Raw genomic sequence first — 12,419 nt, forward strand, 5'->3', positions numbered from 1 at the left:
AACAGAACAAATTTCTCCTTGTACCTGAGCACAGTGGTATGGTATTTTAGTCTAATTGGGACTGTGAAGTGTTTTTCTTGTCTTACAAAAGCCTCCAAAGGTTATGAGGGAAAAACCTTTCATGTGTAATGAAAGTATGGTTAAGCTTTAATCTTTGGACTCCATGTTTTGTGTACATTGTGTACATGGAACAGAATGTGAAGAAATGTACAAAATATTTTAACTCTTTTAAAAACTGTAACAATTATAAGTACAACTGGTTGTTGGGATAATTGTGTTATTTTATATTTAACTACTGAGCTAAGACAAGCAAGGAGCTTGTTTATTTATTGTTTTATAAAATGTACAGTGGTGTTAAAAAAAATAGCAGTCCAATACCATTAACCTGATAAATCACTGTTTTTAGTAGAAGTGATATTTCTACATAGTAAATAATTTACTTGAAAGTGTAGTAGAGTAATGAAAACAAAACAAACCCAACAATTAGGACATGCATGCCACTCATTCTGAGTAATTGAAGCATTGATTGAAAGGGGCTTGTTCAAAATAATAGCAGTGAGGAGTTCAATTGGTGAAATCATTCATTCTGCAGAAGAACGTGTGTCAAATTTGGCCCTTATTTAATTTAGGAGGGTGGCAAATGTTGCACAGCTTGGTCATAGCGCGTTTCCTTTTGAAATACTGGGTAAAATGGGTTGTTCCAGACATTGTTCTGATGAACAGCATACCTTGATTAAAAAGTTGATAGTAGAGGGAAAAACATACAGAGAAGTGCAGCGAATTATTGGCTGCTCAGCTAAAATGATCTCAAATGCCTTGAAGTGACAACCAACACCTGAAAGACACAGAAGGAAGCGTGGAACTACTGTTCAAATGGATCGAAGAATAGCCAAAATGGCAAATACTCAGCCAATGATCACCTCCAGAAAGAATTAGGAACATCTGAAGTTACCAGTGAGTACAGAAGATGATTAAGTGAAGCCAATTTACCAGCAAGAACTCCTTGCAAAGTCCCGTTGTTAAGAAAAAGACGTGTCCTGAATGGGTTAACATTTGCCAAGAACACATTGACTGGTCCAAAGAGAAACGGCTCAACATTTTGTGGACTGGTGAAAGCAAAATTGTTCTTTTTGGGTCTAGTGGCTGTAGACAGTATGTCAGACGACCATCGAGCACTGAATTCAAGCCAAAGTTCACTGTGAAGACAGTAAAGCATGGTGGTACAAAATGATGATATTGGATGTTTCTCATACCATGGTGTTATGCCTATTTATCACATACGAGGGATCATGGATCAGTTTAAATATAACAGAATACTTGAGATCATGTTGCCCTATGTCGAAGAAGAAATGTCCTTAAAATGGGTGTTTTAACATGACAATGACCCAAAACATCTTGGTTACAGACAAACAAGACTGAGGTAATAGAGTGACCAGCCCAATCCCCTGACTTCAATCTCATAGAGAACTTGTGGGCTGATATCTGAAGCGCATTTTTTTGAGGCAAAACCCAAAATTGCAGAAGAACTGTGGAATGTCGTCTAATCATCCTGGACTGGAATACCTGTTCAGAGGTGCCAGAAGTTGATCGACTCCATGCAACACAGATCTCAGAAACAATTGTTTTGCCACTAAATATTAGTTGAGTAATTTAAAGTGAAGTAAAACCTCAAACATTTTTTCATGTTATAGATACATTTTTTTGAGTTTTTAATGAAAAATGCTGGCACTGCTATTATTTTGAACAGCCTAATATTCATTTTTCTTAACTTTCTGTAAAGGATGAACACAAACTGGCAAAATTTTGTTAATGTTTTGATTTAGAATTGAAAGTGTAGTATTTTCAGTGCATTTGCATTTATGGAAATAAAAGTTATTATAATGATTTTGTGCTTTATTCACTTTTTTTTAAATCACTGCTATTTTTTTGAACACTACTGTAAAAGCCATGCTTGCTGCAAATAAACTATGGATGATGGACATGGATGCAACTTAAAAACACTGATAACGACTGTAGAGCTGAAAGTGACTTGCAACATTTTGCTCTTGCTCATTGTGCTAGGTGATATGCTTATCTTTAATGAAAGTCCATTTAGTTTATTACTTAATGGCTTTTAAAATGCCAGATGTGCAAATGATTGCTGTAGTTATTAGGAGGTTTGCATAAGCTTTAAACCATACAATAAACTGGAAAAACTGTAAACTCATAGACAGGCTAAACGCAAAAAGTTAGACTCTTAGTTTTTCATTACTGGTGTCATCCTGATCAAGGTCAAAGTGGGTCTGGAGCCATTTGCAAACAACAGGTACAAGGTAGGAATATACCCAGAGCATTATATGCCCACCCATCCACAGAAAAGCTTGTGGGAAGAAATATGTTAGCGTAAAAACTAAACAGTATTTGTTTCTTTTAGGTCATTTAAACTATTGTGTTTTAAGTTATAGCAGTTACCACAGAATTATTTCAACTCAACCTTATACTGTATCCCAAATTTACTAATAATGAAAGCCACATGGTAGATACTGGCAGTTATAAATTATTTACACTATTTTTCTTGATATAATGCAAATAATTTTTGTAAAGTACTATTATCGAACGTTCAAACACAGGAGCAAAATAGTAAACAGTAATACCATGTACTTATAATTTCCAATTGTTTTATCAGATCTAAATAAAAGTGAAAGTCTTTCATTTGGAACAGAATAGTTTTTTAATATAACTGATATAAGCAGTCACTTACAGTCCCAGAGCCACAAGGGAGCTTCTGAGTATAAAGTAGACCCTTGACTTACGAATTTAATTGGTTCCAAAGGGCTGTTCTTAAGTCAAAATGTTCGTTAGTTAAACTTATTTTTCCCATAAGAAATAATGTAAATAGAATTAATCTGTGCGAGACCTCCCAAACCCCCCTTACATAACCTTTCTAATGTCTTAAACTGTCTGTTTTTGTTATAAATACAAGTAAATTTCCCTTAAATTATAGAATAGACATTACTGTAATAAACAATAATAAACATTACACAGTATTACTGTTCATAAACACACATCACATTTCAGTACAGTACGTGTGCTGTACCATACACCATAATAAATTTCCTTCTTTTTATATAAAATGTATCTACCAGAAACAATAACTCTCATATTTCTTTATTATTTTCTTCTTTATTTTAATAGTGTTGTATTTTGTAGGTGTAATTGCACGAAAGAAAGAATACTTTACTCAGCGGACTTCCTTCTTATCTCTCGCTCAGTCCCCTCTGTCTGATACACAGTGACACCTACTGGCAGGAGTAATTATACAACACAACAAATAGTGATTTTTTTTTTCATTTTCTCAACACTGTGCTCTCTCTGCACCTTCTTTGGGGAAATTTTAATATTGAATTTTACAAAATATAAAGAAAACACTGGAAAAATACCGTCCGCTGTTCAAATGTTCGCTCACTGAGAGAGAGAGATAGTTGGAGTCAACTTGTTTGTATGGTAAACCGTTCGTAACTCAAGGGTCTACTGTACTTTATAATTATTATTATTTTACAAATGGTAACAATTGTTGTCTGAATACAACAATGCAACTTGCAAATGATATTTGATTAAAATGAATGATTAAAACATTAATCTAAAGATAAAACTCTAGTAGGGACAATGCACTAAGACACTTAGTTGTCGATTTAGGTTTTTGGTCTTTTTTTAAGACCAATATATTTCTCATTAATACATTTACTGTACTTTATGTGTGTAATTTTATACTGTTTGAGGTGTGTTGGGTTAGCTGTGCTGTTAGCTACTACATGAAGTATGCAACCTAAATAAGCATGTCAGTCATGTCATGGATGACAATAAGTGCTTCTTCATTTGGTTAAACTGTAATTAATCATGTTATTGTTTGTAAAAGTGCACCAGGCATTTTTGTACTGTCATGTATAACATTAATTAAACGAACTGAATTAGTTTTGACAGTAGTAAAGTTTGTAGAATTAATGCTAATTCCCTGCTAGTTGGCTTGTGTTTCGGTGGCTTTTTGGAATATCACGGCTCTCTGCGCAGACTGCGCTGTGCTTGCGCAGACTTGACGCTTATGAACAAGCGCTCGGCTGTTTAGCGTGGTGCGGGACGCAGATCCACCCTTTTGTTTCTGACTCTTCTGTTTTTTCCTCCACAGATCTACTTCACATTACTGCAGAGGAATTCTGGTTCCATCCCAGTTGGCTCCTTGCTGGGTATTCAGGGCACTACAGACCATTAGTGCTCGGTTAGACAGCTAGTAAGGAGAATCAGGACCTGCTGCAGTCTGTGCGACTATAATACTGCACTGAGCAGAGTGACAAAATACCCACCTATTCATATGTAACCATGTTTGTTATACACACTATTTTGACATGTTTTACCGTAAGCTAGTTTGCAGTCAGGCTGACGACAATTCCCGAAAGGAGTCGATTGCCTGATCATAAGATTCAAACGTCGATCCAAAGAATCGGAGTTGATTCAAGTAAAATTGATTCAGCCAAGAAATGCGCTGATTCTAAAGCACTGATGGGCTAATGAAGGGTTTATTTTTTATTCTTTAACTGTCGAGTCGCTGTTTTATTCATACGCATAGTATAATGTGGAAATGACAGTGTATTTAACATTCACTCATACATACCAGGAGTTATATTTGACCTGCATATATGTGCAGGAGGTGTGAGGAATCAAAAGAAGCAGGTGAACAACCCCCCCCCCCCCCCCCTCCACACACACATACACATACACATAAAGAAAATGGAAAACCCCAGAGAGACTGCATTACACCAATTTCACTTGCTGTACAACCAGGCCATGTGCACCCCCACAGCTAACCCCCCCCACATCTCTCCTCCTGGCAAGGTTGCACTACAATCCTTTTTCTGCTAGGTATATCATTGGTACATACCTCATAACTCATTTGTACATAAATTCCATATATACCGTATACATCTGTTTACCATGTTTTATATATACATTCCTCTATCATGTCCATAGCACCTTAATCTGTATCACTTTAACCTGCACAGCACCTTAATCTGCACCTTAATGTACATTGTTTTTAGCTGTATATCTTGTTTATAGTACATTCAATAATATATTCAACTTTATAGATCTTGTTCATACCACTGCTATTTACCCACTGTAAATAATGTATCATAGATACTGTATATCCTGCACTTTCTGCTTATTGCACTTCTGCTTAGATGTTATGGGACATGTTATGGGACATGTTATGGGACAGTGGTAGCCTTGTGGGTAGAGCTTTGGGCTATCAACCGGAAGATTGGCGGTTCAAATCCAGGCTCTGCTAAGCATCCACTGTTGGGTCCTTGAGCAAGGCCCTTAACCCTGTCTGCTCCAGGGGCGCCGTAAGGTGGCTGACCCTGCGCTCTGACCCCAGCTTCCAAACAAGCTGGGATATGCGAAGAAAGAATTTCATTGTACTGCACATCTGTATATGTATATGACAGATAAAGTATATCTTCTTTCATCTTCTAAACTGCATTTCGTTGCCTTGTACTTGTACATGTGTAATGACAATAAAGTTGAATCTAATCTAATCTAACTTTAAAAAAAAGAAACAGGTGTTCTCACTATCAACTATGATTAGTTGTTTCCGGTGGGCGACCCTGACCAGGGTCCAGCGGTTAGTGAAAATAATAAAAAAGATCAAATGTTTTCAGAAACCCCGAATTTGTGCGTTATGAACCGACTCTTTGAATCATATTAAGAATCGACTCCACAATTAAGATCGAACAGCGCTAGAATGCGGCTAAGGATTCCGCGTATGTTGTATGTCAGTCCCCGCCCATCTGTGTGACGTCACAAATCTCCTAACCGCGATTGGCTGACGGGGCTGTCACTCAGAGCTTAGTGAGAGCGAAGAGGGAAGGGCGGGTATGGTAGGAAAATTATAAGGTCATTTTGAATTACTGGATGCTACAATTAGCCTGTCGCTGAAAATGGAGCTGGTGAATCGATGACGGATGAGAAAGCGCGGAATAATTAACGTGCTCTGTGTTGTTATTCGGTATAGAAGCGAAATAAAGCGACAGTCGTGAGGCGACGGGAGGTTTGTGTCTATAATCTGATCAAGGTGTGAGAGGTGCTTCTGATATCACACTGCGGATACACAGCCAGGTACTTCATCTCGTTTTACTATAAATAAACACACTGCTGTTTTTATTTCTCTCTCTAATCTATCCATTCCTGGTGTTTCCTTTCTATATGTGTTTCATTGTGGTGCTGGTGTGAGGACTGGCTCCCTCCACTGTCCTCTTCACAACCTTGTCAGTATCAGATGCGTCTAAACCTGCTATAAGCAGGATGGCTGGATTGTATCATCCTCTTTAAATCTAACTATTATTCTTATTAGTAATATTATTTTGAAAATAAATACACCCAAAATAAAGAAATCTGTCCACTCATAATAAGCTAATAACGCATTGCTAGCTTATTTCAGATCGAGTTAATCGGTTGCTTAGGAAACCGAATTGCATCTTATCGACATAAGTAAATGTATATTCCTATTTAAACTAAGACATGTTTTTATTACTGATATATGATTGGATTGATTTGCTAAATCCCTTTCAGTTGAACTATGATGGTGCACATGGCTTACTTGGATGAGTCAGTTCACATTAGCTTACATTTGCACACTGTGGCCGCGTCCCAAACCGCATCCTAGCCAACTAGATCACACGTCACTGTAGTGTACATACAACGTTAATAAATGGGCTGTGTTTTAAATTGCACATCCATTTGAACATTATATGCGCAATTTCTCATTGTAGTAGGCAGAAAAGTATATACTACACACTACTATTCAGATTAGTATTTAATCTGTACACTGCATCATTGCTCAATCTAGTATTTATTGGTTTATTATGATTTTAACGTCATATTATCACACTTTGGTTACATTCATGGACAATTTAGCATCTCCAATTCACCTCACTTGCATGTCTTTGGACTGTGGGAGGAAACCGGAGCTCCCGGGGGAAACCCACTCAGACACGGGGAGAACATGCAAACTCCACACAGAAAGGACCCGGACCGCCCCACCTGGGAATCGAACCTTCTTGCTGTGAGGCGACAGTGCCGCCTTCTCAATGTAGTATTCAGAGTAGCAAATACTGTGGGTACTATTGTTCCTTTTCTGTTTTTATTTAGATACATATACAGTGTATCACAAAAGTGAGTACACCCCTCACATTTCTGCAAATATTTCATTATATCTTTTCGTGGGACAACACTATAGAAATAAAACTTGGATATAACTTAGAGTAGTCAGTGTACAACTTGTATAGCAGTGTAGATTTACTGTCTTCTGAAAATAACTCAACACACAGCCATTAATGTCTAAATAGCTGCAACATAAGTGAGTACACCCCACAGTGAACATGTCCAAATTGTGCCTAAAGTGTCAATATTTTGTGTGACCACCATTATTATCCAGCACTGCCTTAACCCTCCTGGGCATGGAATTCAACAGAGCTGCACAGGTTGCTACTGGAATCCTCTTCCACTCCTCCATGATGACATCACGGAGCTGGTGGATGTTAGACACCTTGAACTCCTCCACCTTCCACTTGAGGATGCGCCACAGGTGCTCAATTGGGTTTAGTCCATCACCTTTACCTTCAGCTTCCTCAGCAAGGCAGTTGTCATCTTGGAGGTTGTGTTTGGGGTCGTTATCCTGTTGGAAAACTGCCATGAGGCCCAGGTTTCGAAGGGAGGGGATCATGCTCTGTTTCAGAATGTCACAGTACATGTTGGAATTCATGTTTCCCTCAATGAACTGCAGCTCCCCAGTGCCAGCAACACTCATGCAGCCCAAGACCATGATGCTACCACCACCATGCTTGACTGTAGGCAAGATACAGTTGTCTTGGTACTTCTCACCAGGGCGCCGCCGCACATGCTGGACACCATCTGAGCCAAACAAGTTTATCTTGGTCTCGTCAGACCACAGGGCATTCCAGTAATCCATGTTCTTGGACTGCTTGTCTTCAGCAAACTGTTTGCGGGCTTTCTTGTGCGTCAGCTTCCTTCTGGGATGACGACCATGCAGACCGAGTTGATGCAGTGTGCGGCGTATGGTCTGAGCACTGACAGGCTGACCTCCCACGTCTTCAACCTCTGCAGCAATGCTGGCAGCACTCATGTGTCTATTTTTTAAAGCCAACCTCTGGATATGACGCCGAACACGTGGACTCAACCTCTTTGGTCGAACCTGGCGAAGCCTGTTCCGAGTGGAACCTGTCCTGGAAAACCGCTGTATGACCTTGGCCACCATGCTGTAGCTCAGTTTCAGGGTGTTAGCAATCTTCTTATAGCCCAGGCCATCTTTGTGGAGAGCAACAATTCTATTTCTCACATCCTCAGAGAGTTCTTTGCCATGAGGTGCCATGTTGAATATCCAGTGGCCAGTATGAGAGAATTGTACCCAAAACACCAAATTTAACAGCCCTGCTCCCCATTTACACCTGGGACCTTGACACATGACACCATGGAGGGACAACGACACATTTGGGCACAATTTGGACATGTTCACTGTGGGGTGTACTCACTTATGTTGCAGCTATTTAGACATTAATGGCTGTGTGTTGAGTTATTTTCAGAAGACAGTAAATCTACACTGCTATACAAGCTGTACACTGACTACTCTAAGTTATATCCAAGTTTCATGTCTATAGTGTTGTCCCATGAAAAGATATAATGAAATATTTGCAGAAATGTGAGGGGTGTACTCACTTTTGTGATACACTGTACATTGTACACTACATTTTATCTGCACACTACATGCTCTTCCCTCTATTAGTACTTTGTCCACTGCATACTATTTCTTTTAGGAGTAATATAAATTTAGTATATGCTGCTTAATACATACGCTTCCACAATATTTCACTTACACACTGTACATTATATACTGTCTGCACACTACATGGTATTCCTGCTAGTAGAATTCACATTAGTATTTTCCGTACACTACATACTGTTCATCTGAGTACTATTGAAATGAATGCACACTGCACACTACATACTGTCTGCACACTACATGCTATATCTCTTAGTAGTATTCAGATTAGTATGTACTGTACACTGAATACTATTTCTCTTAGTAGTATTAAGATTGGTATATAGTGTACACTACTATTCTTTACAGTAGTGTTCAGAGTAGTATTAGTATATAGTGTACACTACATACTATTCTCCATAGTAGTGCTCAGATTAGTATATAACGCACATTACATACTATTCCTTGAAGTACAATTCAGATTAGTAAAAACTGAACACCTTATACTATTCCTCCCAGTAGTGCTGAGATTATTTTATAATGTGTGCTACATATGGTCTTTTGACATCATACTATTGTTCTTAGTGGTAAATAGATTATTAGCTATATAGTGTGCACTAAATACTGTCTGCACACTACATGGCTAATCCTTGTAGTAGTGGTCAGATCATTATATTGTGTCTGCAATCTACTCAGTGATCACATTATGAACGTGGCAGTAATTTAGAACTGTTACACAAACGTAAAACCACGAGCAATGCCTATTCAACATTCATATAGATTTTATGCAAAGAAAGTAGCTGGTCCTCTATTACAAAATGGGACTTAGTAAAGATGCTAATCGAATAATAGAAAAGCATCTGGTATCTCAGAGCTACTCTTTATTACATTATGTTTTTTTCCTACAAAAAGTGTGTGTGATTATAAAATTACAAATATCAGGGATTTAGCCAATTAGCTAACTAAAGAACCCTGATGCACTGTTGTGACGCATTGGTTAGTGATGTAAGTTACACATCATTGTTGCCTTGCAGCAACTGAAGGTGAGAGTGGGGGCTGATCTGCATGCCTCAATATTAGTCAAACATGCCTGCTTATATAAAGAGAACGAGTCTGCAAATAGCTTTTCCACTAATCAAATTCTTTCAGAAGTGCAGAATCATGGAGCCTGGATCAGGTAGCAGTTTAGTTCGTCTTCAAAAGGCAATTCAGTCCAGCTTTTTTAATAGTGCTCGGTAGTTACAGTAATGTGCTCTATTAACGAGGTGTGCGGTTTGTGTTGATGTTTGTTTGAGCATGCAGGATGTCCACACTGACATCCTCCAGGCTTGCTGCTAGAGTGCTCTGGTGTCCCTCAGCTTTTCACAGCTTTGGGGGGGAAACGTTGCCTTTACAGCATAAACATGCAGATGCTTACCTAGAACACTACAGAGAATCCCCTATTTACACAAAACCCTGCTTACGAATTTGTTGTCAAAAAGATCTCCTTATCTAACCATCAAAACCTGGTCCCATGTTCCTGTCCTGCTCCAGTTTGACTGTGCACAAAGCAAGGTTAATGGCATGAGGTTATAGACATGGTGTAATGAGTTTGGTGTAAAGGAACTTCAGTGGCTTGCATAAAACCCTGACCTCAACACTACTGAACATTCTAGGAAGAAATTAGAACATTAATTGCAGGCCAAAACTTTTTGTCCAGCATCAATGCCTGACATCATGGATGCTAATACTTCATGTGCACAAATTCCTACAAAACGGTGTGGAAAGCCTTCCCAAAATAGATTAGGCTATGATGTCTGCAAAGTGCGGGACAACTTTGTCTGAGAAGGCTCTGGTGGTCTGTCAGGGGTGTGTTGCTGCTTTGCCCTGTGATTTTACACAATTATTCATCAATGCAACGTCAGCTAAGACATTATGAATCAAAATTAGAGATGGGACGATCGATCGGCTACGAATCGGTATCGGCCGATTTTTAATCAAAATATGCTATCGGCGATCGGCGATATTTCCTAAAAGTAGCCGATCCGATCGTGTGATATACAGGTCCTTCTCAAAAAATTAGCATATTGTGATAAAGTTCATTATTTTCCATAATGTAATGATAAAAATTAAACTTTCATATATTTTAGATTCATTGCACACCAACTGAAATATTTCAGGTCTTTTATTGTTTTAATACTGATGATTTTGGCATACAGCTCATGAAAACCCAAAATTCCTATCTCAAAAAATTAGCATATCATGAAAAGGTTCTCTAAACGAGCTATTAACCTAATCATCTGAATCAACGAATTAACTCTAAACACCTGCAAAAGATTCCTGAGGCTTTTAAAAACTCCCAGCCTGGTTCATTACTCAAAACTGCAATCATGGGTAAGACTGCCGACCTGACTGCTGTCCAGAAGGCCATCATTGACACCCTCAAGCAAGAGGGTAAGACACAGAAAGACATTTCTGAACGAATAGGCTGTTCCCAGAGTGCTGTATCAAGGCACCTCAGTGGGAAGTCTGTGGGAAGGAAAAAGTGTGGCAGAAAACGCTGCACAACGAGAAGAGGTGACCGGACCCTGAGGAAGATTGTGGAGAAGGGCCGATTCCAGACCTTGGGGGACCTGCGGAAGCAGTGGACTGAGTCTGGAGTAGAAACATCCAGAGCCACCGTGCACAGGCGTGTGCAGGAAATGGGCTACAGGTGCCGCATTCCCCAGGTCAAGCCACTTTTGAACCAGAAACAGCGGCAGAAGCGCCTGACCTGGGCTACAGAGAAGCAGCACTGGACTGTTGCTCAGTGGTCCAAAGTACTGTTTTCGGAAATCAAGGTGCCAGAGTCTGGAGGAAGACTGGGGAGAAGGAAATGCCAAAATGCCTGAAGTCCAGTGTCAAGTACCCACAGTCAGTGATGGTCTGGGGTGCCATGTCAGCTGCTGGTGTTGGTCCACTGTGTTTTATCAAGGGCAGGGTCAATGCAGCTAGCTATCAGGAGATTTTGGAGCACTTCATGCTTCCATCTGCTGAAAAGCTTTATGGAGATGAAGATTTCATTTTTCAGCACGACCTGGCACCTGCTCACAGTGCCAAAACCACTGGTGAATGGTTTACTGACCATGGTATTACTGTGCTCAATTGGCCTGCCAACTCTCCTGACCTGAACCCCATAGAGAATCTGTGGTATATTGTGAAGAGAAAGTTGAGAGACACAAGACCCAACACTCTGGATGAGCTTAAGGCCGCTATCGAAGCATCCTGGGCCTCCATAACACCTCAGCAGTGCCACAGGCTGATTGCCTCCATGCCACGCCGCATTGAAGCAGTCATTTCTGCAAAAGGATTCCCGACCAAGTATTGAGTGCATAACTGAACATAATTATTTGAAGGTTGACTTTTTTTGTATTAAAAACACTTTAATTTTATTGGTGGGATGAAATATGCTAATTGTTTGAGATAGGAATTTTGGGTTTTCATGAGCTGTATGCCAAAATCATCAGTATTAAAACAATAAAAGACCTGAAATATTTCAGTTGGTGTGCAATGAATCTAAAATATATGAAAGTTTAATTTTTATCATTACATTATGGAAAATAATGAACTTTATCACAATATGCTAATTTTTTGA

General features: G+C 39.2%; 1 protein-coding gene across 1 annotated transcript in view; it reads left to right on the plus strand.

The window, feature by feature from the left end:
• The first annotated feature begins 6,022 nt into the window (after positions 1-6,022).
• slc27a4 (solute carrier family 27 member 4) overlaps positions 6,023-12,419 on the plus strand; it is a 29,062-nt gene continuing 22,665 nt past the window's right edge. Inside the window, exon 1 of the mRNA XM_063013718.1 lies at positions 6,023-6,147. The gene's annotated coding sequence lies outside the window, so the exon portion shown is untranslated. The remainder of the gene's footprint in view (positions 6,148-12,419) is intronic.

Source organism: Trichomycterus rosablanca, chromosome 18 (genome assembly GCF_030014385.1).
Source record: "Trichomycterus rosablanca isolate fTriRos1 chromosome 18, fTriRos1.hap1, whole genome shotgun sequence".
NCBI lineage: Eukaryota > Metazoa > Chordata > Actinopteri > Siluriformes > Trichomycteridae > Trichomycterus > Trichomycterus rosablanca.